This window comes from Schistocerca americana, chromosome 2, assembly GCF_021461395.2.
Source record: "Schistocerca americana isolate TAMUIC-IGC-003095 chromosome 2, iqSchAmer2.1, whole genome shotgun sequence".
Lineage (NCBI taxonomy): Eukaryota > Metazoa > Arthropoda > Insecta > Orthoptera > Acrididae > Schistocerca > Schistocerca americana.
In genome coordinates this window covers 794,768,659-794,795,536 of record NC_060120.1, presented here as the reverse complement: position 1 = coordinate 794,795,536, position 26,878 = coordinate 794,768,659, and positions in this window count along the sequence as shown.

Genomic DNA, 26,878 nt, shown 5'->3' with positions numbered 1-26,878 from the left:
TATTGGTGTCGATGGTCCAGCAATTAAATAAAATATAAGCTGAATAACGGGGAAACAATGGATTCCTACTGCACGTAATTAGTTATGAACAACAACATAGCTCCCGAGATGTTCACTTCTAAACGCACACTACGTCTTCATTGTAGAACCCTCGGAAATCTCACAAGTCCGCACTCCGAAGTATTTCTATCTCTCGCGACCACGCGCAAACCGCTCCACACTCGAAGTCTCTCTCGCGACCGTGCGTCCCTCGCGCCGTACCGTTCCGGCATTTCCCGCGCCCTGTGCCTTACTGTCCCTCGCGCCGCTCTGTCCAGAACTCCGGAAACGGTGCTCCTCCCGAACCTCCATACAGTCTCACCATTAACGAGCGCTGTGATTGGCTAGAGCGCTCCCTCCATGTCTTACAGCCAATGCACACTCACATACATAAAACACATGCGAAATACTGGATTTACATTCAAATACTTGAAATATTGCTAGGGCTTTACATAAACACGCCCTAAAATACATTATTAAATACATAAACAATTAAATAAACACATATCAAAAGAAAAGAAGCAAAAGGTAGGCCCGGAGCCTAAAATCACTGTGCTTTCAAAAACACAGTAAATGTTTAACCATGTTCTTCATGAATAGTATATATACAAAGACATAGATCAATAAATATATTTATAAGCATGCTGCTGTCGTTTTTTAGTGTAACTGTGGAGCACTTATGGCCTTACGCGAACGTTAATAATCGACTACTTTGACCTCCAATAACTCATGTACTATTTAAGTTACATGCCTGTAATTCATACCAATTTAGGTTTACACTAATAGCTTTCTAATGACGCGTAGATCGACGAAATCGGAAGAACCGGTTAGATTTTGGAAATTCGTTGCTGGGTGCTACTTGTATAATTTACTGTCAGATACTAAACTTTAAACTAATAAAGATATTGAAAATCTGATTACACCATCAGAATAGTCGTGCAATTAATGGTAACGTACATGTTTCTTTTCGAAGTATTTTGATTCATCTGGCTACTGTTAATTTCTATACGAACTGTGAAATGTCTGCCATTAAGGGTTCACAAAGTCCGCCATCTTTGGCACTCCCCTTCGTTGTCACAAAGCACCGTCCTCGTGACAGCGGAATTCCCAGCCACGCGGCTGGACCATGCGCTGGGGCTACCCCTCTCGTCCGGCCAATGTTTGCCACCATATGTTTGCTGCCGGACCCCGGCTTTGGCGAGAGTCCAGTGCGGCCACGCCAACTTAGAGTATTTTCAGGGAGCCACAATTCGCCCGTTACCTCACACACTGAAAAGATAAGTGAAACAGAGATTAGTGACAGTGGGTGTTGAGAAAATCTGAAATCAGCCGGCCATTGTGACCGAGCGGTTCTAGGCGCTTCAGTCCGGAACCACGCTGCTGTTGCGGTCGCAGGCTCGAATCCTGCCTCGGGCATGGATGTTTGTGATGTCCTTAGGTTAGTTAGGTTTATTTAGTTCTAAGGCTAGGGGACTGATGACCTCAGTTAGTGCTTAGAGCCTAAAATCTGAAATCGCTAAAATTCGACGAATCGCCAGTGCTCGATGGAACCCCTGTCAGATTCTATGCATAAGTCGCAGATTAGTTAGTCCCTCTGTTAACTATAATCTATCGTAGATCACTCGAATAAAAAGCTATGCTCAGTACTCGCAAGAAAACTCAGGTCTCACCTGTCTACAAGAAGGGTAGCACAAGTGATCCATAAAACTTTCGTTCAGTATCCTTAACATGGAGTTATTTTAAAATCTTGGAACTATTGTGAGCTCTACCGTAATGAGGTATGTCGAACAGAACGATCTTCTTCCTGCCCATCAGCAAAGATTTCGAAAATATAGATCACGTGAAACCAAACTCTCATTTTTCTCACACAACGTCCGGGCACCATGGATCATGGCAGTCACGCAGATACAATATTTCTCGATTTCCGAAAAGCATTTGACTCAGTTCCACACCTAAACGTATTACCAGAAGTACTGTCATATGGGGTATAAGGCGAAATATGTGAATTGCTTGAGGACACAGCATGTTATCTTGGATGGAGAGTAGTCGACAGATATTGAAGTAACTTCGAGTGTACCCCAGGAAAGAGGTTGGCCCAAGTTGTGTATTAATGGTCTTACGGACAATATTAATAGCAACCTCAGCCTTCTCGCAGATGATGCAGTTATCTGTGGTGGACTATAGTCTCAACGATGCTGTACAAAAATTCAGTCAGGCCTTGATAAGATTTCGAAGTGGTGCGCTGACTGACAATTTGCTTTAAGTATTCAACAATGTAATATTGTGCCCTTAGAAAAACGAATAAATATAGTATACTATGAATACAACATTAGCGAGTCACAGTTGGAATTTGCAAATTCATACAAATAGTCGGGTGTAACACTTAGTAGGGAAACGAAGAGGAACGTTAACATATTCGTGGGTAAAGCAAATAACAGGCCTCGGTTTACTAGTAGAATACTAGGGAAATGAAAACAGTCTCCAAGGGAGATTGTTTGCAAATCACTCGTGCGACCCATCCTAGGATATTGCTCAATGTGTGGGACCCGTACAAGAAGGGACTAGCGAAGGATGCCGGCCGGAGTGGCCGAGCGGTTAAAGGCGCTACAGTCTGGAACCGCACGACCGCTACGGTCGCAGATTCGAATCCTGCCTCGGGCATGGATGCGTGTGATGTCCTTAGGTTCGTTAGGTTTAAGTAGTTCTACGTTCTAGGGGACTTATGACCTAAGATGTTGAGTCCCATAGTGCTCAGAGCCATTTGAACCATTTTTGAACTAGCGAGGGATATTGAATGTATACAGAGAAAGAGCAGTACGAATGGTCAGATTCGTTTGTCCCGCTGGAGAATGTCAATGAGAAGTTAAAAGAACTGTACTGCAAGACTCTTGAAGATAGACGGAAACTGTCTTGAGAAAGTCTACTGACGAAGTTTCAAGACCCGACCTTAAATGATGACTCTAGGAGTGTACTACAACCCCTACACATCGCCCCCATAGGTTCAAATGATTCAAATGGCTCTGAGCACTATGGGACTTAACATCTGTGGTCATCAGTCCCCTAGAACTTAGAACTACTTAAACCTAACTAAACTAAGGACATCACACACATTCATGCCCGAGGCAGGATTCGAACCTGCGACAGTAGCGGTCACGCGGTTCCAGACTGAAGCGCCTAGAACCGCACGGCCACACAGGCCGGCACCCCAATAGGGAACGTAAGGATAAGATTAGGGTAATTACAGTAAATACAGAGGCAGTTAAGCAATCATTATTCTCGACCTCCATACGTGAATGGAACGGGAAAATGGACCTACCTGCCTTGCGCTTCACAGTGGTTCGCAGAGTATACATGTAGGCTTGTAACGTCCATACTTGTAACGTCATAAGTCATATAATTTTTCTGTGTGACGAAGTGTGAGACCAGTGTTACCAGAAATTAATTTTCCTGGGTGCATTATTGGTTGTGTCAAAAAGAGGAAAATTTTACACTACACACAGTCGATCTAGCTACCCACTCATACCACACTGTGGGGTGGCGGTTCTTCTGTTTCGCATCGCCCCAGATACTACAGTCCGACCTCTGGTGACCTAAACACAACGGAAGCACTCCGTAAGACAATGCAAGTTAAATTAAAAGAAACTATAGCATAATGTCGCACAAACGGAAATGCCTTACTGAAATGGTAATTAACAGGGGTGGACCAATCAAGCTTGCAAATATGGGTACCACACCACGCACATAGATATATTAATCAGAGGAAATATCATATAGCTATAACAGAAAGAAATGTTCATTATAATGATCAGGTTTATCATCATAAACATCGATACATGTCGATTTCTCCATTCAGTTTTCGGAAAATTTAACCGTTATGTGTGGTTTGTCATAGAATTATTACATACGCTTGAAATCTTCAGCTGTGTTAATAACATTTCCTTTCCAAGTGAGATCCACATGAATTAATGTCGCTGTGGCAAACATGCATTTGCGCGATGCTTGTGGTGTTCAGAATTTCTGTGTTCCGAATGTTTCTGCGATTGGTATCATCCAAGGAAATTTTTATCAAGAATAAACACAAAAATAAAATTTAAGAATATGAAAATTTAAAATGATCGTAATCCCTGAAAATATGATGCACTTTCGTACGTTTATTATATACAAACATCAATAAAAAGTTTTGTATCACCTCGATTCCCCGAACTCCTGAAGATAGACGTTGACTGTGGATATTGTATGGCACAGTCCCTTTGACGGTTCAGAGACGTCACAAAACCCGCCCAGAAGATGTAAACAACCGTGCATGAGCAGCGCCAATCAGACGGAGGGGGTCCGACAGCCTATCTGTTCCAGTCATTCCACCAGGAAGGAGGTACACAGATCACGCTGTCTGTAGTTCAACCATGCCTAGACGATCAATACCGCGGTTCGATCGCTACCGCATTGTTACTTTGTGCCAGGAAGGGCTCTCAACAAGGTAAGTGTCCAGGCGTCTCCGAGTGGACCAAAGCAACGTTGTTCGGACATGAAGGAGATACAGAGAGACAGGAACTGTCGATGACATGATTCGCTCAGGCCGCCGATGGGCTACTACTGCAGTGGAAGACCGCTACCTGCGGATTACGGCTCGGAGGAACCCTGAATGCAACGCTACCATGTTGAATAGTACTTTTCGTGCAGCCACGGGACGTCGTGTTACGACTCAAACTGTGTGCAATAGGCTGCATGATGAGCAACTTCACTCCAGACGTCCATGGCGAGATCAATCTTTGCAACCACGACACCATGCAGAGCGGTACAGATAGGCCCTACAACATGCCGAAGGGAGCGCTCAGGATTTGCATCACGTTCTCTTCACCGATGAGTGTCGCATATTCCTTCAACCAGACATCGTCGGAGACGTGTTTGGAGGCAACCCGGTCAGGCTGAACGCCTTAGACACACTGTCTAGCGAGTGCAGCAAGGTGGATGTTCCCTGCTGTTTTGAGGTGGCATTGTGTGGGGCTGACGTACGCCGCTGGTGGTCATGGAAGGCGCCGTAACGGCTGTACGATACGTGAGTGCCATCCTCCGACCGATAGTGCAACCATATCCGCAGCATATTGGCGAGGAATTCGTCTTCATGGACGACAGTTATCGCCACCATCATACTCATCTTGTGAATGACTTCCTTCAGGACAACGACATTGCTCGACCAGAGTGGCTAGCATGTTCTCCAGACATGAACCCTATCGAACATGCCTGGGATAGATTGAAAAGTGCATTTTATGGACGACGTGACCAACCAACAACTCTGAGGGATCCACGTCGAATCGCCGCTGAGGAGTGGGACGAACTGGACCAACAGTGCCTTTATGAACTTGTGGATAGTATTCCAAGACGAATAAGGCATGATTCAGTACAAGAGGACGTGCTGCTGGTCATTAGAGGTACCGGTGTTTACAGCAGTGTGGGCCACCACTTCTGAAGGTCTCGCTGTATGGTGCTACAACATGCACCGTGCGGTTTTCATGAGCAATAAAAAGGGCGGTAATGATGTTTGTGTTGATCTCTATTCCAATTTTCTGTAGAAATTCCGGAACTCTCGGAACCGAGGTGATGCAAAACTTTTTTCATTCAAAAGTGGTTCTGAGCACTATGGAACTTAACATCTAAGGTCATCAGTCCCCTAGAACTTAGAACTACTTAAACCTAACTAACCTAAGGACATCACACACATCCATACCCGGGGCAGGATTCGAAACTGCGACCTTAGCTGTCACGCGGTTCCGGACTGAAGCGCCTAGAACCGCTCGGTCACCGCTGCCGGCAAACATTTTTGATACGTGTAGTATACATGTATGGTTATTGTAAAACCCAGATCTGGTTTTACAATTAACATAACGCTCTTGTATCCCCTGACTTGATATGAAAAGCTTGTGTAGTAATCTTCTACGAGCATTGGTAGATAAATGAAAGAAATAAAATGAATAAAAACCATAATCTGGTTTCGATCAACGGGTGCAAAGTGAGAATCTGCGACGCTAATTACTATGCCACCTGTTGGGCTGAACTTATATTGGGATAAAAGAGGTCTAAATTACATACAAAACTTTGACGATAGTTTTCTCAGAATCGGATGAGTGTCTACTGATAAGCTGAGACACATGTTCGCTTATTTAGGCTCCTCTTCCACTGAGCAAAGTTTGTGGAAAATCGGGGTGTGGCACTTGCCGTATTCTCCCCATCATCACTCAAGTGGAGACGACAGTGAGGTTCTTCTCATCAGTCGACCTAATACGAGTCCTTACGTCACGATCTCCCAGCAGCAGGTGGTTACTCTTCCGTCTCCTAGCAGCAAGTGTCTACTCCTCCAACTCTTAATGACAAGTGTTCTCTATCTTCACGCTCTGGAAGTTCGCTGTTACTGTCAGAGCAGGAGTCTGGCCGGCCATTGGGAGCATACATTGTGAGATCCATCCAGGAAAATTTTAGTAATAGGGTTAAAGACACTACTACCCGTGTGAAGTTAGGTTTTATCAACCAGTAGTGTTGTGCCGCGAGGAAGAACTCAGGACACTTCACCTCCTCCATGAAACGATTCTGAAGCGGACAAATAGGAGAGCTCCCATATAGCTACTCATGATAAACCGTGTGTTTTTCGAAAAATAACGCTTGTTTTAGAAATTTAAACAGAACGTTATTCCGCAGCGCGGTTGCTGAGACAAACGGCAGTTCTCGCGCTGGGCTCTAGAAAGGGAAACTGGCTAGATTTTTATCTTCCTAAAAGACATCTTCGAACGATGCTGTTTTCTCGGGAGAAGACTGTCCCGTCCACTGCCTGGAGTGCAGGGATGCGCAACCGAATGCTGAAACCCGGCCATATACTCTCAACATTTTTGTGATCCAGCCTGTTTCTTTTATGAAAACTCTTATCATTTGCCAGCGAAGTCTTAGGCTCTGAGTTCTGCAGTCCTCAACGTGAAAAAGCGAATTGAAAAAGACGATGTAGAGTACAGTCAATGGTGGTACCGAGTGTGATCTGCAGCTACCAATCAGCGTAAGCTAATGAGTACATTGATCAAAGGGTGAGATAACATTCTGAATTATGTTGCGTGACAGCATAAGACAAAACATGCCACTTGCATGACGTTCCTGGAGGAACATTAGTTTGTTTCAACGATCAGTACCGATTCAAGGATAAGCATTCGTGTTAAACGTAGCTTACTTTATTTACATGCGACATCTTGTAAAAAATAAATGCACGAGAAGAGGCTGATTTCATCTTCCTCGCTTTCCGACACTGTACCACATCGTAGGCTTTTATCAAAGATATCTTACGAGGTAGCATCGCAAATATGTGATTGTCTCGACGAATATTTGCCTAAAAGGACCCAATACGTTATATTGGACCGCGAATTTTACTTAGACACGGAAGTAACGTCAGACGTGTCCGATGGAAAAGTAAGGATAGAACCTCTAATGTTTTCAACATATATATTTGATTCTTCAGACAAGATCAGCAGCATTAAAAATTTGTTCCCTGTCGATGTTATTCCGTATAGGAAAGTACTGTCGTTGGGGGATCCCTAGGAATCACAGAAAAAGTCCTGTAAAAAATTTTCACTTGGTGTATTGAAAAGAAGTACTCTTTAAATGTAGAGGAATGTAAGGAAGAGTGTCTGACTAGATGATTAGATGGTGAACGTCATGAGCACACAACATTATATATTTAGGGGCAATACAAATATGAGACACGAAATATGACAACCTTACAAAGCCAGTACTATGGGCGCAGAATGAAAGGCTTAGGTGTGTTTGGAGAGTTTCGGGAAAATGAAAGAAACTGCATACAAGACGCAAGTGCGACCAGCTCCACGATATTGTTCCAGTGTTCGGAGTCCTTATCAAGTAGACACGACAACAGCATTTGAATGAATACAGATGAGCAATGTTCATATCGTAACTGGTCAATGCTGATAAAAAAAAAGTTTAATAAAAGAGCTCGGCGAAGAAAAATAAGAAAGTTCTCACGACATGCTGTTCTAGACATTCCGTATTCGAAGAAGATGGTGCGACAATTGTGCTACTGCCATCCCATATGTGGCGTAGGGATTCTGAAAACCGGCCTCTGTGACCGAGCGGTTCTAGGCGCTTCAGTCTGGATCCGCGTTGCTGCTACGGCCGCAGGTTCGAATCTGCCTCAGGTATGGATGTGTGTGATGTCCTTAGGTTAGTTAAGTTTAAGTCTAGGGGACTGATCACCTCAGATGTTAAGTCCCATAGTGCTTCGAGCCATTTGAACCATTCTGATTCTGAAAATAAGATAAAACGTGATTAGGTCACATACCGACGTGTGCAGTCTGGTATTTTCCCTCGCTCAGTATACGAATTGTAGTAGGAAAGGAAATCGATATCATCAGTACAAAATAATGACTGCCAACCACAGTACAAAGCACAGTGCGCAGGGCGAGGCAGGTAAGACAGGACACACTAAATGCACTAAAAAAAAAAGACGCACTATGAGGGAATTATCTGGATGGGATTTAAATCTGTAGATATGCGGACAATTAAGAAAAACTGCAAGATACTAGCTTCACAAACTGGGCAAGTCAACAACGCTTTGATCCACATCTGGCCTTCATGCAAGCAGTCAATCGGCTTTGCATTGACTGGTAGAGTTTTTGGATGTCCATCTGGGAAATATCGTGCCAAATTATGTCCAACAGGCACGGTATATCGTCAAAATCCCGACATACTCAGAGGGCTCTGACAGTAATGCTCCAAACGTTCTCAATTGGGAAGAGATCGAGAGACCTTTCTGGCTAAAGTAGGATTTGGCAAGCCCGAAGACAAACAGTAGAAACGATTACAAGGTTCAGGTGGGTATTAGCTTGCTGAAATAGCCCAAGATGGTTTGCCATAAAGGGCAACAAAACGGGGCGTAGAATATGGTCGACGTACCGCTGTGCGATAAGATTGGCCCCGGAAGGCAACCAGAGGGTTCCTATTATGAAAAGAAATAGCACCACAGACAGTCATTCCCGGGTGTTAGGTCGCTTGGGGGGCGAAAATCAGGTTAGTGTGAATGTTAAAATTTTCCCGGCGAACTGAATGTTCAAATAAATTTCGAACTTGCAGCCGCTCGTCGTTCGGTGCAACGTTCTATCACTTTGCGTTTAGCTTGTTCTGCGTAAGCCATAAAATGGTTCAAACGGCTCTGAGCACTATGGGACTTAACATCTGAAGTCATCAGTCCCCTAGAACTTAGAACTACTTAAACTTAACTAACCTAAGGGCATCACACACATCCAAGCTGTAACGTTCCCTGGCAGCACACACACTAATAATAAACTAAAATTTAATTGTACTATATACGCCGCTATGAAGCAATTCGTATATTTTGTTTAACAAAAAATGTTATTTAATTTTGATTAAAGGACGTTGGTTATCATTGTAATATTTTCTGTAATAATATTCTCGATGTATTTATTATTGTAATATTTCTATACTCATAATGTAATTACGAAATATGTTAATTTCTGCGATGAAAAAAAAAAGTAAAATACAGCCACAGAGGAAAATAATGTTGTAAGATTACAAAGAGACATTCACAATCAGCAATAGTATAAATAGGAATACATAATGTGCATTCTTTGTCGTCTTCCTCGAGAGCTGAGAGAGAGACGAACCTGTGACGTAGCGTTATATGAATCAGTAGACTTCTTTTGTCTGTATCTATCTTTAGCCGCCATTAGAGGAGAAATTATAAAGGTGTGTAATTTTAATTATTGTTATGGTCTAAATACATTATAATTTATCAAAATTGTGTATTACTAATGTAAATTAGCTTGCCCATGTCATCTATAATATTTCTTTAAAGAATTTTCAGCATTTTTAGCGATTATCGTTGGTGTTGCTGGGCTGTGCCGCGACCGAACGATTTGCAGCGGCGCCACATCTAAAAAATCGTTCCGCTATAAAATTAACCAAACCCGTAAATCGGGAGCAGGTAAAATTAGCAATTAATTACGAAATATTTTTCTTTTACAGCGATCCTGAGGCTGACTGAATTTATTACTGGTTTTACATTTGTGCATTCATAGGCAGATAATTAATGTTGAAGTTGTTAATCTGTTGGTTCTGTCAGTTTCTAAAGCAAATAACTTAAACGTATAGTGAAGTGTGTTTTGTCAATGATAATTAAACGTTCAGGTCGGCTTGGCAATATTTAACCATTTTATGCTAACAGAGACAGTCTTGTGTTCCATAGCTAACGCCGGGAAAGAATTCAGTAAATATTTAAAAACCCACTGCATCTAGAAAATGTGTGCCAAGGCCGAAATATGTAAAAAAAATTAATTTAAGTAATTTTGAAAGTCATAAATGTTATTAATCAGTTAGTCTGAATTAATCAGCATGAGAGGGTTGCTAAAGTTCACGTAATTTTAAATGTGCTTAATTTTGTCTAAATGAATTTTTATTACCACACGTAAAAGAAAGGGGGTTCTACAACAAAGTTTGTACTGAAAGAGTAAATAACAAAAACATTTAAAGCCATTTCATCTCCATTTTCATCCATTCATTCAATTTACATAATAAATATATTTTTTTTTTCATTAAAAAGCCCGAGGCAGGATTCAAACCTGCAACCGTAGCGGTCACTTGGTTCCAGACTGAAGCGCCTAGAACCGCTCGGCCACATCGGCCGGCCTTAAGTCATACCACATTGACAAGATGTTTTGTAAATTTCGGCTGCCTGCAACAACAAGTCGTGCCTACTGATCCCAAAAGGTGTCCAATCTTAAGTGGTGGACGGAAGATCACTTTCACCTGAAATTTACTGATGATTCTTGCAATTTTGAACGAAATATTGTCAAGAAAAGGAAGAAAAGCTAAAGATATTGCCGGTGTGTTCTCCTCTGCATCCACTTATTGACAGTGCCCTGTTATTTTCTGAGTGGAACATCCACCTTTCTGAACACTGTCTTTAGATGGACGAGCTCTGTAGGCAAACTATCCAGATCAGAGATAGTGTAGGCTCTGTGTACAAGTGTTTTAAGCAGACTCATAGTTTGCGATGGGCGATGACATTGTCACCCTTGCAAGTAAAAATCAGTGTTAGTGGGCTTTCAAATGGCTCTGAGCACTATGCGACTCAACTTCTGAGGTCATCAGTCGCCTAGAACTTAGAACTAGTTAAACCTAACTAACCTAAGGACATCACACACATCCATGCCCGAGGCAGGATTCGAACCTGCGACCGTAGCGGTCTCGCGGTTCCAGACTGCAGCGCCAGAACCGCGCGGCCACTTCGGCCGGCCAGTGGGCTTTCGATAAACTGAACGCCCCAAAGAGGCATCGTTCTTTCGTCTAACCAAGACATGCAAGAAGGGCAGACATTCATCTTTCTCATTTCCACAGTGATCCGAATGTTACTTCTCATATGAATTGAACTTAGATCTTGAAGAAACTCCATCATTCTTTCTTCTCCATGAGGCCACACCACATACTGTGGTGGTTCTTTCTATGTTTTGTATTGTTGGTAATTTTTTTATCTAAAGTTGGAGTTAGTATTGTTTCACAACTGGAAAATTATTTACGCCATTGACTCAGTTATGGTAATTCTCGCAGTTGTTTTTGCGCGACGCGTTGTATTTATACGAAAAGACTTGCAGATTGTGCGCCTCGCAACTAGGGTGCGCAATGAAAACCTGCCGCTACGAAGAGCTTTTCCCAGAAGAGGAGTCGCGGCCTGTCTCTCCCCTGTACGTCAAGCGCAAATGCGGGTGGTCTGCGCTGCTCGACACCATTACGAATTGCGCTCGCAACGAGGTGATGCACGAGTCTGTCGATACAGACGGGGTGCGCATAGGAAACCTGCCGCTACGAAGGGTCCCTCGGTTGTATCACCCTTGTACGTCAAGTGCAAAGGCGGGTGTACAGCGCTGCTCGACAGCATTACGAATTGCGCTCGGAACGAAGTGGTCTACGAGTCTGTCGATACAGACTCGTTTTATCTGCGCTCAAGCTGCAAACGTGGCCGACCGCAGGGCGATCAAGGTCGCAGTGGCCGACCACGCCGTCGACGCGCCGCCGGCGCGTGAGTAGGCACCTTCCGTAGGAAGGATGAAAACGACCAAGGCACTCCTCAGCAGGCCACCCTGGTGCTGTGATGCGAGCCGTGCTTGGTAATGCAACCGCAAGGTTGCACAACCGGACCAACAGGAAGAGGCGCCGCTCGATGCCGTGACCGTGCAAACGGTCGACGGCGGGAGCGACATCTTCGACTTGCGGAAGTTGCTGGGCTTCCCGGTTACGACAGAGGCCCTCCCGACCGCCATGGACCCTCAGCCCCAGTGCTTCAGGTGCCAGGGCGAGGGCCATGTTGCGAAGTATTGCCGCAACGCGGCGCGGTGCGTCAAGTGCTCAGGCGAGCACGACAGCCGCGCCTGCGACCGCGGCAGCAACGTTCTGCCGACTTGTGTCCGGTGTGGCGGTCCGCACGCCGCCAGTTGGCGCGGCTGTGCAGCTTTCTCAAGCCGCAACCGTGCCGGGGGCGGCGAGGCGGCCGCACCGACGCAGCGGCAGAAGCGAAGACGACGTCGGAAACGGCGTAGGGCGCAGAACAGCCCGGCGCAGCTGAGGGACGGCGCAGTAGCAGATCCACCTGCCAGGGGCAGGGACGACCGCTCGGAAACGGGCAGCCAGGACGCAGCTCGCTCTCCCGTGAAGAAATGTGACCTCGAAATCGGCACCGCCGTGAAGGAGGCCACAGCAGCCCCCAAAGCCGTCATGGCGGCAGAGAGGGCTGCCTTCGCAGCCGCCGTGGCTGCAGAGAAAGAAGAGGCCTTGAGGCAACTGCGAGCAGTCTTCGCCCAAGGCCTCAGCGCAGTCGTACCTGCGAACACTCCTGCGACCTCGCAGAAGGACGTTCGCGCGCCTATCCCAGCGGTTGCCCCAGCAGCACCTAAGGAGAAAGGTGCAAAGAAGAAAACCGCGACCCCAGCGGAACCGGTGGCGACGCCGACCGCTGCGGGAGCGGCCCCTCCAAGGGACCGAGAAGACAAAAAGGCAGCCTTCATCGCACGAGCGCGAGCGAACGGCCTGTATTTCTCCGACGCTGAAGCGGCGCAGCTCTCTGAATAAACGGAGCTGCTCGAAGCTACACTGCAGAAGGCCTGCGCCGTGCAGTAGAGGAGGACTCCGAACGGTAGCCGATCGCCGCCGTTCTGATGAAGCTGCACCAAGTCACTGACGACAAGGCGCAGCAGAGGGCCTAACAGCAACGCATGCGTTGCCGCGCCAAACTCTTATGTTACAGGGAGGAAGCCACTGCGGCCGGCCCAGGAGACTACAAGCGAGCCAAGCCGCAGCACCCGGACTGACCCAGCTAACGAACACGCAGCACATAGGTAACGATGCACGATACCTCACACTAACCTTACCTCACCTTGCATGCTCTGTCGCAGCTAGCAAGCCGCTACTGCCCTTACTACCCGTCCTGCTGTCGCAGAGGTTTTTTTTCCTTGGCGCTGGCCTTGGCACTTTTTTTCCTCTGCCCTTACAACCGCTACCCTTCAATCGTTTTCGACCACTTCTATCTCCTGATTGACCATGTTAATTAGTAATCTTACCCAGATGCATGGATAACATCACAGCCCGCATCCTGTGACGCCTGATTCAAAAACTAACATGTTTACGGAGGTGACAGTATAAGCCGGCCGAAGTGGCCGTGCGGTTAAAGGCGCTGCAGTCAGGAACCGCGAGACCGCTGCGGTCGCAGGTTCGAATCCTGCCTCGGGTATGGATGTTTGTGATGTCCTTAGGTTAGTTAGGTTTAACTAGTTCTAAGTTCTAGGGGACTAATGACCTCAGCAGTTGAGTCTCATAGTGCTCAGAGCCATTTGACAGTAGAACTTTTGGTTTGGTCACCACGTTGGTGTGGGCGTGGAGGGGCCCCATTCTTAATTAAAAAAAAAAAAGTTATATTAATATGTTTCGATATTCGAAAAAGTGCGACTAAGGAAGATCCGCTAAACAAGGGAGATCTACATTTACATTTTATTTATTTGTCGAAAATAGCAAATGTTGAAGTACTTATTACGACTCTGGGCCGTAATCATTTAGAACAATGGCTTTGACATTGGTGCAGCACCAATGTTTCTCTATAGAATTTGCATTAAATTAATCAAGCCATTCACTTCAGGGATATAGGAGTTGTTAACAGAAAAAACACTATTGGCGCTTTTAAGTAATATTTTATTATATTTAGTCTAAATATTACATGAATCTTACACGTTTTCGTGCCTCGTCACAAAATGGCTTCGTACCTACACCACCAAGAAACAAAAGGGAAGTGAGAGTGATCCATTTTTAAAAGGAACAGAGATTACAATTACATTTACAGATCATATTATTTGATTGTAGAGTATTTGTGATTTTCTGCAATCATATTTATTTTGTTTTAACGTTAGTTTTGGTATATATACGAATTAATTCAATACATTTCTCATCACGTTATGTGGCGTACCGCTACATGGGCCCCCTAGTGAGGGTGTACCCAAATATTTCCTTTGTTTGGTCTGACTCACTAACAGACCCTATCACTTCACATGATTTTAATTGTCTTCAGTCACACTTGTCACTGGTAAGCATAGTTTGAAATTATTAAACAAGTACAGCTTTAACTTACACCTACAGTATTTGAGTACAATGTGTTTTCAGGTTTACAGTTATTCTGTCAGGGCTTGGGTTTAACTTACTCTTCGCCCTGTGTCTGCACATGAAGGCGAACAGTTCGGAATGACCTATGACCCGATAAAAGGGTTATATTCCCCCATTCGGGTTACAGGGGTACGGGAAAAAAACGGGTCGAAAATAAGCCCAACCGGAGTCTTCGAGCTACTTTCCTGTGATATTTAATGACTTTTTTTCGAATGATAGACATTTAAACATACATATATAAAACAATTATGATAAAACAGTATTTACATCAACACAAAAGAAAAATAGTTCACGTAGAAGTCGGTTAAAATGCAAATTATTGTAGAAAGTTTCTCATATTCACTGGCAATGTCCACGACATGCTTTGTTACTTAAGGTTCAAGTCCGTAACAACTTATAATAGTTTCACTTAAAAGGCAAAATTCTTTGTCAGTTTGGCAATATTAGCGAAAGGCTTAACATTTCTGTTGTTTTAGCACCTCAAGTTCATTTCACATTTACTCATGAGCAACATGTACCATGTTTTCTCAGTTACTTTCGTAAAGTGCTCATGTCAAAACGTTGCTACGTCAGTTGACGACGGTGTCGGCGAATATTCAGCGCAGGGCAGCGGCATAAGCAGGAACATGTTTTTTACCAAAGCCTCTTATCATGAAGTGTCGGCCATTTGGCAACTCTGATATTGTGAGTTAAGTAAATTTTGTACATAATATTATAATTCAATACAGAATCATTCACTTAACGTAGATTGCGCGCTTGCAGCTGCTTTGTATGTGAGAGTCCAACCACAAGTATTTCTAGCAGGTATTCACGCTAAATCTATCAAGCTGTACAGTAGTTGAGATGAGAGATACGAACGATTCAATGGGACAAATTTTCGGCCGCACGCACTGTGCTCAGTGTTATTTATGGACACGTACGACGGATTCATTTGCTAATGTGTTAGTTCGTGTACATATATGATGCACACATTCAATTCAAATCACTCAAAAAATACACATACTTACACACTAAACAAGAAAAGAAAATTTACCCACAAAAATGAACAAAGGACACATGAATCACAAAACGACATACTCAAACTAATCTAAATTTGCTCAAAACATGCTTGCATACCAAGTACGAACCTATTTACAACTTTCACTGTCCAGGGGATGGAATAGATTGCACGGCAGAATACAATGAGTACAATACTCATATCCTGTGATTATACCAGGTCTTTCGGTAAATAGATAGACAAATTAGGTAAGCAACTGTGTCAGTTCACTTCGTTGCTGGTCTTTCAGATATGTGGATTCGGCTACCTTTTGCGTGATACCTGCAACCAGGCCATCTTCCGTATCATTTTCAGTCTCTACTCAGAAATTGTTCACCTCCAGTATTGTGGGACGGTCAGGGAGTACTACGTTAACGTGTCGAGAATAGTTCGAGCACTCATTAGGCCTTCTGATTAACACCAATTTAATCTGCTTATCATGGTACATTAAGGCACAGATGCACCGTGCCAGGTCAGTTTTCGCCTTCATTTCACGGAGAGCATTTAAACCCAGGATACAGGGTACGGCGAGATTTCTAACTGCCAGGAATGAGCGAGTAAAATCCTCTTTTTCCAGTGTTAGCTCTACCTGCACCTGGCTTTTTATTAACTGCCCCTTCCCTCGTAGGGCTCCTACCACTCTACAGTTTTCCACTGGCAAAATCGGCAGCTTCCTGATCTTGTCCACACAACGGAACAATTGTTCATCTATCACAATGTGCGGGCACCGGTGTCCAGAATCACTGTTATTAAAATATCGTTAATTTTAGCCTGAAAGGCAGCCTGTATCAGTTCCATATCATACGTACTTCACTGTCGCGGTTCATTATTAACTCGTCCTTTAAATGCTGGGCATCATTGTACCTCAGCATACATATGTTCACATGCCACGCGCCCCCTATTCGTCCACTGCCGACCGACAGGAAGGGGCTTAAAGCGGTCGGCCGGTGTCTGACGGCCTGTCTCATGCTGCAGGTGTCTCATCTGTGACGTCCACAATTCTCACGCTGTCGTTTTGAGCGCAAGTCTGACTCTGTGGTACATACACTTGGTCATTAGGTTTAGCGGATGCGGCGATGGCGGTAGTACGGGTATAACGTTTATGTGATAGATCGGTACATTATCATTTGACATTTGACTTCGTGCCTGCCAGTTTGCCAGCCCTGGGCGTTGCCAGTGGTCGTTGCCAGTGAGCATGTTTTTTTCTGGGAGACGTTCTGGTTACCCCCTCCTTCGCGTCTCCTTACACGATTGTATTGTTCATTGCCGTTTCTACTCGGTGAGTAAGTAGATCGTGAATATTGGTTTCCTTCCGCATGGCTAGGATGCCTGTTACTATTACTCGTTTGCTGGTTATGTCCCACCTGCCTTTTATTGTACGCTTCACCATTTGAAGAGTCATTATTTTTCGCAAACTCTTTCTTTCTGGGGCTGCTACTATTCGACTGTCGTGATTTATTGTTGTTTTGGTTACTCCCCGCATTGCCATATTCGTTTTGACGTGCATCTTCTTGGATTAAATCCAAAGAATCTAGTGTTGACATAAATTGCTCTATGTTCGTGTCTGGGACATGCACGAGTTTTTCTCGAATGACAATGGGTAGTTTTTCTTTAAGATTTTGAGAATTTATTCAATATATTTTTCATCACATTAAGTGGTCTACCTCTATACTACCTTCAAAATATAGATTTTTTTTAAGGGCAACTGATTCTGGCACTTTCTCCTCTAATCCTCCATAAAAAGGTGACTACCGAGACAGGGGACTGCTCATGGCGTCGCTGTAAGTCTGTTTAAAATGTTCCTGGCTGAACATAAAACAGGTGGAGGATAGAGCGTGCCGAAACAAAGAAATGATGCCCACATTAAACTTCTTGCGAATTAGTGCTAAAGAATCTGAGAGAGGGACGTTTTTAAAAGCTAAACAAACGGTCAGAACCGTTTACACGGAAAGCCCGAAATTTATTGATAAAGTCAACTTAGTTACAAATGTGACGTGGGAACTTGCTCACCAACGATCTCAGCAAAGAAACGAGATGTTTGGCTAAAGCGTGTAGGAGCTCCGATGATGCTCGCTATAATACATGATGGAACACTTCCCTTATGAATTTCTGGAAGGCCATACGGTCTTGGTGGTGCACATCCATGTGGTCTTCACCAAAGGAGATGGAATTCAGTAGTGCAGGTGTACACGTCCTGTAGGGTTGTAATCAATCGTACTATAGGTCGACTCACTTGGCAGAAATTACATTTTCTCATCATACGAGGTAACAAAACAGTTTCATTGCCTTTGTTAGTATTCAGTACCACAACATCAGTGTATTCTCGTAGATTTCGCAGTGCAGCCCATTCTGCGGTGGTTAAGTTACTACGATGAGGAGGAGCTTTTAAAAGAGCATGGCAAGTTTCCCTTCTTATTTCTTCCGCAACATCCGAAGATCCAAAGGAAGGCGTCGTACTGCTTCTACAACACCACTCACAAAACTTATTAAAGACGGTACAATGCGTGTTGATACAAAATTGAGTTCATTGCTTAATGCAGAAAGTGTTGCGTAGTCCAAATTTTTCTCCATGACATTAACGACGGGATGTCGTGCACTTACCTCTTGTGGAGATGCCTGCTGTGGCAACATCTTATCAAATTTTGATAAGCACCGAAAACTTCCATCCTTATGGATCCAATCTAACCTGGCCAAAATCACTCCATCAGCCGAATCCCACATCACGGCATAGAAGGTAACTGAGAGGGCTACTCATACTATTGTCAAAGAGAGGATTACATCCATAAGACGAAGACTGGATGTCTTTTCAGAAGAAGTGTACAAGTTACATTAAAGGTTGCAACACAGTATCATGGTACTTGATCGATGGAATGACTTCGACCACAATGCGCGAGAGACCGAGCGAGGTGGCGCAGTGGTAGCACACTGGACTCGCATTCGGGAGGACCACGGTTCAATCCCGCGTCCGGCCATCCTGATTTAGGTTTTCCGTGATTTCCCTAAATCACTTCAGGCAAATGCTGGGATGTTTCCTCTGAAAGGGCACGGCCGACCTCCTTCCCTAATCCGATGAGACCGATGACCTAGCTGCTTGGTCTCTTCTTCCAAACGACCCAACCCACAATGCGCGAGCCGTGATTTCCCTAAATCGCTTCAGGCAAATGCTGGGATGGTTCCTCTGATCCTACACAACAGCCCTTAATGCACAGCAAACTGCGGCTCTGTTCTAAATAAATGGCAACAAGCATCAATGGTCAGCGCCTTTTGCCACTCTACAGGTCTTACGCCAAGTGCACATACGACCCCAATATTTCTTCTTAATCCGTAAATTGAAAGTGTAAACGGGAAGAGAGGACAGGAAAGGGAGGAGATTACTGCAGTCAGCTGCATCCGGACAGAATGAGCTGCTACGAATGAAAAGGTACGATGGACCGGGAGTTGAAACCGGGATCTCCTACTTACTAGGCATGTCTGTTAACCATTTCGCCATCTGCGGCACAGCGTTATCGCAACTTTGCTGATTATCTTGGCACGCCTCACGGCTGATCTACAATAGCATCGAATGTCACCAATCCGCAATCCCTGCACATTTACTTCATACTCACTCTCTGAGATTCCCATAGGAGATCGGACGTATCTTTGCATCCACACTGAAGAGGGTGGATCCATTAACCCAGCCAGGCCAGTCAGATTATATGAAAGCATGGTGTACGTTTGTGAGTTAACGAGTGAGTAACGAGTCAGCCTTCAGGAATTGTGAAACTAACCCTATCGTCCAGGACTGAATGCCACAAAAGGCGCAGATTCATCACGAGATGGGGAAACTCACAGACGCTTATTGTCTATGAGGCCTAAGCGCTGTAGTGTCCGAGTGAGACAGACGATAACCTACATCATAGGGAAACCCAGGAGAAGGTTTTTGTTCCCAAGGAGACGTAGCAATGTTAAATATAGCGGACTTAAGATCGGCCATAAAGGGAAACATTTATGGAAACTATTTAATTCTGTGGTAGTGCAGGGAATGAAGATACATTAATTTTAATCTGCCATCCTCCATAAATTTTCGTGGTGATCCCAATGTTGTTGTTGTGGTCTTCAGTCCGGAGACTAGTTTGATGCAGTTCTCCTTGTTACTCTATCCCGTGCAAGCTTCATCATCTCCCAGTACCTACTGCAACCTACATCCTTTTGAATCTGTTTAGTGTATTCCTCTCTTGGTCTCCGTCTGCGATTTTTACCCTCCACGCTGCCCTCCTATACTAAATTGCTGATCCCTTGATGTCTCAGAATATGTCCTACCAACCGATCCCTTCTTCTAGTCAAGTTGTGCCACAAATTTCTCTTCTCCCCAATTCTATTCAATACCTCCTAATTAGTTATGTGGTCTACCCATCTAATCTTCACCATTCTTCTGTAGCACCACATTTCGAAAGCTTTTACTCTCTTCTTGTCTAAACTATTTATCGTCCACACCTCACTTCCATACATGACTACACTCCATACAAATACTTTCAGAAACGACTTCCTGACGCTTAAATTTATACTCGACGTTAACAAATTTCTCTTCTTCAGAAACGCTTTCTTTGCCATTGCCAGTCTACATCTGTTATCCTCTCTACTTCGACAATCATCATTGATTTTGCTCCCCAAATAGCAAAACTCATTTACTACTTTAAGCTTCTCACTTCCTAACCACTTCCATTATCCTCGTTTTGCTTTTGTTGATGTTCATCTTATATCCTCCTTTCAAGACACTGTCCATTCCGTTCAGCCGCTCTTCCAGGTCCTCTGCTGTCTCTGACAGAATTAGAATGTCATTGGCAAATCTCAAAGTTTTTATTTCTTTTCCATGGATTTTAAGTGCTACTCCGAATTTTTCTTTTCTTTCCTTAACTGCTTGCTCAATACACAGATTGAATAACATCGGGGATAGGCTACAACCCTGTCTCACTCCCTTCCCAACCACTGCTTCCCTTTCATGCCCCTTGACTCTTATAACTGCCATCTGGTTTTTGTAAAAATTGTAAATAGCCTTTCGTTCCCTGTATTTGACCCCTGCCACCTTCAGAATTTGAAAGAGAGTATTCCAGTCAACATGTCAAAAGCTTTCTCTTAGACCACAAATGCTAGAAACGTAGGTTTGCCTTTCCTTAATGTATTTTCTAAGATATGTCGTAGGGTCAGTATTGCCTCACGTGTTCCAACATTTCAACGGAAGCCGTCGTCGGCTTCAACCAGTTTTTCGATTCGTCTGTAAAGAAATCACGTTAGTATTTTGCAGCCATGGCTTATTAAACTTCGGTAAATTTCACATCTGTCAACACTTGCTTTCTTTGGGATTGGAATTATTATATTCCTCTTGAAGTCTGAGGGTATTTCGCCTGTCTCATACAACTTGCTCGCCAGATGGTAGAGTTTTGTCAGGACTGGCTCTCCCAAGGCTATCAGTAGTTCTAATGGAATGTTGTCTACTCCGTGGGCCTTGCTTCGATTTACGTCTTTCAGTGCTCTGTCAAACCCTTCACGCAGTATCATATCTCCCATTTCATCTTCATCTACATCCTCTTCCATTTCCATAATATTATCCTCAAGAACATCGCCCTTGTATAGACCCTCTACATACTCCTTCCACCTTTCTGCTTTCCTTTCTTTGCTTAGAACTGGGTTTCCTTCTGAGCTCTTGATATTCATGCAAGTGGTTCTCTTTTCTCCATGGGTCTCTTTAATTTTCCTGTAGGTAGTATCTATCTTACCCCTAGTGATTTACGCCTCTACATCCTTACATTTGTCCTCTAGCCATACCTGCTTAGCCACTTTGCACTTCCTGTCGATCTCATTTATGAGACGTTTGTATTCCTTTTTGCCTGCTTCATTTACTGCATTTTTATATTTTCTGCTTTCATCAATTAAATTCAATATCTCTTCTGTTACCCGAGGATTTCTATTAGCCCTCGCCTTTTTACCTACTTGATCCTCTGCTGCCTTCTCTATTTCATCTCTCAAAGCTACCCATTCTTCTTCTACTGTATTTCTTTCCCCCATTCCTGTCAGTTGTTCCCTAATGCTCTCCCTGAAACTCTCTACAACCTCTGGTTCTGTCAGTTTGTCCAGGTCCCATCTTCTTAAATTCCCCCCTTATCCCAATAAAATCTGAGTATTGATCACATCTGTAATAGTTTAGGGTTTACTGTTAAAGTGAAATTAACAAGTTTTATAAAAAAGACCCGAATGCTAAAATCCGAACGCTTTAGTCGATCTTAACGATCTACGTTTCATATAGAAGCGCATCATTAAAATGACAAATGTTGTAAATATCAACTCTGTAACCTCATGTGTTTAAAAGATACAGTAAATTTAAACTGTCAGTATTTTCAGTTAAGCATCACATCATCATTTCCTCCCCACAAAACACATTGAACTATGACAGCATGACACCTCCTTGAATCATTAGGTAATAGAATATTTTTTGTAAAGTTTGTGCATAATAGATACTTTTTTCATTATTTATTTATCAGAAAACACATTGGTGCAAGGCTAATGGTCGTGACATTCAAAGTTAAGAAGGAAATTGTATTGGTTTCATGTAAAAGTGTTGTAGCCGCGACCGTGCCTGTCGCGGGGTTGCCGAGAACGAAGCGCGGCGGGACCAAACGGGAGCGGCCCGCGAACAAACGAATGAACGTTAAAGGACGGACACGAACAACGACGGACGACCGAGTAAGACCTGACGACGACAAAAGCAAGAAGCACGGGGTCACGAGCGACAACCAAACGAATGCACAGCGTCCACTCGTAAACGAGAACGAAGTACGATGAACACGCTGCCTGCAGCCGAGATGTCGAGAGACTCACAGGAATATCAGACTGCTTAGCTGAGTGAGAGGCAGGTGCTTATATGAAGGGCTTATTTCAATAGTGGTACAAGTCCATTACCTCCACTTTTCTGCTTATAATGGTTCTGAAACAAATGATCCAAACAAACAGAAAGAAAGGTTCATCTCTAGCAAGAAGCCATATGCTTGAATATTTCTGGTATCTCAACTGCAGATTTTTCAGCGCTCATTTAGCTTTAGGACTCTGTATCTCAAAAAGAACAAAAATGGACTTGTACCACTGTTGAAATAAGCCCTTCATATGCAGGATACGGTACGTCGCGATTGGCTGCTGTGACCACGTGCTCCACCGTGGCGCCCTCACGTAATACGCGGGTCAAGAACGCGCGCAGCCACTGCTTACGGCGCGACGGCTGTATAGACCTCTATTGGTAATAGAGGTCCATACCGTCTGGAGTGGATTCTAAACCCGCGGCGCTTGGTACCAAAAAAGAATTTAACGTTATTATGTAATGGATATTATTGTTACTTTTTTTAGAACATGAAAGTGGTTCAGATTTGATTATTTAAATATGTTATAATATAAAATAATGTAGAATAAGCTGTAGCCAATAAGATGGACGGCTTCAGAAAACGGAACTGCCCAAGTTATTTGAGCAAGGATGTTCGGCGAGCGGGAAACGCGGTCGGAGACGGGTAGAGGGCAGTTCTGGTCTAGACACCAAAGAGTACAGTTCGGATTGAGACGCGAAAGCGGACAGTCGGTCTTTAGGTAGCTAGGAAGTGAAACGACTTAGAAAATTTTGCGTTGTGTGGTATCGCGAGACTTAGCCTCTGAGCAGTGAGCAGTCGAGCGCCTGGTGTGAACTCTAACTTTTCGTGAAGATAACGAGGTGGAATGTTAGACTTGTATTTCGTGATGAGATTGTGAATGATCGAACTGTGTCAAATGGATATACGCTCGAGGGTAATAGTAATTCTAAATACGACCACCTTCGTTATTAGTTTGCCTTCTGAATAAACATTATTCTAACCAAATCGCAACTGTGTGTCCTAAATCATTTATGGGTCGTATATTTAGTTCCCGACGTTATTATTACTGTTATTATATGTCATATCGACTTTGTACTTCGAAAACTTGCCATCAGCAAGACAATTTAACCAAAGGGTCACAAGTGTCTAATTTAGGGCGTGTAATGCGACACGTGCTGTTCAACCCTTAGAATAGTTTGACCAAGACATTTCGACGAAGAGGAACCGCATGTGAGCCCGAACACCTTTGGGATGTTAGCTCGCATGTTCTTTTAGGCATGTCCGAAAGAACAGACGCCATGCATTCATATAATTTGACTGGCCTAGCAAGGCAATGGATCCTCCTCCTTCAGTTCGGATGCACAAATACGTCCGACTAGCTGTGGGAATCTCAGAAAGTGAATATGGAGGAAAAGGATAGGGACTGTACATAGGGGGAGCTCGCTGGTAGTGTGGATCGGCCGTTGCGAAAACACTGTGTCCCGGATGGCGCAAAGGTTAACGCACCTGCGTAGTAAGCAGGAGATCTCGGGTTCGAATCTCAGTAAGGTACAAGTTTTCATTCGTAGCCGCTGATTCCTAGTAATGTCCCGATGCAGCTGACAGCAGTGATGCCCTCCCTTTCCTTTCCTTTTTTCCCCTCTCCATCTTCAACTTACATATAATGTATAACAGCTTCTGTTTCTGCTTGGTGTCTGTTCTTTCGCACATGTCCGGAAGACCAGCACTACTCATTTGTATAACTTCTGCTTAATCCACCGGCATTGCTGTTTTGTCACGGGTTTGTGTAGTGCCTCGTAATCAACCTCAATTAACTTCAGTACCTGACAAGTTATTCTGCTCGAAGTATCCATCAACTAAAATAACCATTTTAATGCCGCATGGTCCATTATTATTTAGAAAGTTACTACCATAGACGTAAGATCGAAAAATGGTAATACTCAACATCATCTTCTCTCTGCACGAATGATTACGTTCTGCTTTATTCAGTTGCCTCGATGCTGACACTGCTGAGCGTTTCCTCCGACCGATAGCGCAGCCATATCGGCAACATATTGGCGAGGCATTCGTCTTCATGGACGACAATTCGCGCCCACATTGTGCACATCTTCTGAATGACTTCCTTCACGATAACGACATCGCTCGACTAGAGTGGCCAACATGTTTTCCAGACACGAACCCCATTGAACATGCCTGGGATAGATTAAAAAGGGCTGTTCATGGACGACGTGACCCACCAACCACTCTGAGGTACCTACGCCGAATCGCCGTTGAGGAAAGGAACAATCTAGGCCAACAGTGCGTTGATGAACTTGTGGATAGTATGCATGAATGCAAGAGGACGTGTTACTGGGTATTAGAGGTACCACCACCTCTGAAGGTCTCGTTGCATGGTGGTGCAACATGGAAATGAGCAATACAAAGGGCCTAAATGATATTTATGTTGATCTCTATTCCGGTTTTCTGTACAGGTCACGGAGCTTTCGGAACCGAGGTGATGCAATACTATTTTTGATGTCTTTGTATTAGAGTGGCATTTAATCCTACCCGCAGTGATAGAAGACAAACGTTTGTCGGGGGAATGGCGCGGTGGCGGTGGTGTGGAGGGGGGGGGGGGACGCTATATTATGACAAAGAAAGTTCGTCAGGCGGTCAGTCAGAACACCAACAGACTTACAACAGGTCGGCAGTAGGTCGGTTTATGCATGTGTAATGCTCTTTAGGACGTCCTTCCCCTATTGGATAACGCGGACAGGTTAGGTAGACGCAAGACACCTAAAAGACATTCAATGGAGTGACTAGCACCAGGCCACACGAAATTATTGTTATTTCTTTTGTGATTCTGAGATGTTATAGGAAAGCGATGTTTCATATTCCGACTCTAAAGTTATTGATAGTCTACAAGTGTTATTTGTACACATCAGCTGCTTGTTCATTATACTGTTTCTGTCATACATTTCTACTTTGTGAATTCCTTACAATTTTTCTGGAAGCATCAATTCAACCACACGTATTTCATGGCATAAACTGAGTTTGTAATCTTGTTTGAATGCACATGTCTAGTTTTGAAGTGAGTGGCAGCTTACGAGCTTATGCATGCACGTCCAAAACAGAATCAGTGAGATGGTGCGGCGGTTGAACAGTGGACTCGCAATAGGGGGAACGACTGTTCAAACCGGCGTCCGGCCACCATAATTTAGGTCTTCCCTGACTCACCAAAATCTCTTCAGGAAAATTCCGGGATGATTCCTTTGACTGGACGGGACGTTAAACACTAATTGCCACTATTCGCCACCTCCATTAGTCTTCTAGTGCTTCCACAATATGCATATCGTTGTTAACGGACTGGTTTCCTTAGCTTTAATTGCAAGTAGAAGCAGGGACAAAACACACACACACACGCACACACACACACACACACACACACACACACACACACACACACGCGCACGCACTTGCGATGTAACAGGCGCGTTTTCTACTTTCTCTCGTGCTATGGTGTTTGCATTCAATTACGTAGCTTAGCGAGCCGTTGCGACCTCTAAGCCCTTGGTTTTTCTAGAACGCTTGCTGGAGCGGCTGCAAGCGAGACCAGTCCGTGCCTTCGCAACAGCAGCTGCTGCCTCTAATTAGTTGCTTATAATTAGCCCGCGAAACTTGTTTGCCTTCCAGATAGGATTTTTCTGTAATGCGCCATTCTGGAGAAGTCGTATCCAGCTTAGGGCCTTATTACGGAAAAGTTGACAGTTTCCTAATAATTTTTTCCTGCCATTCGCAGCAGTTGCGAAGGGTCTGAAATATAACAAAAACGCCCTTGAAATTCATTCTATGAACCAATATATTAACATTTTGTATCCTTTGCGTTGTTCAGTACCGTCTGTACCCCTCATTTTGAATGTGTGTCACGGTGTTTCGTTACAAACTACTATGGGCATTTTTTTTTTTATTTTTTTTTTTTTGTCCTCAGTCTACTGACTGGTTTGATGCGGCCCGCCACGAATTCCTCACTTGCAACCTACGTCCTCAACTATTTGCTTGACGTATTCCAATCTCTGTCTGCCTCTACAGTTTTTGCCCTCTACCGCTCCCTCTAGTACCATGGAAGCCATTCCCTCATGTCTTAGCAGATGTCCTATCATCCTGTCCCTTCTCCTTATCAGTGTTTTCCACATATTCCTTTCCTCTACGATTCTTCGTAGAACCTACTCATTCCTTACCTTATCAGTCCACC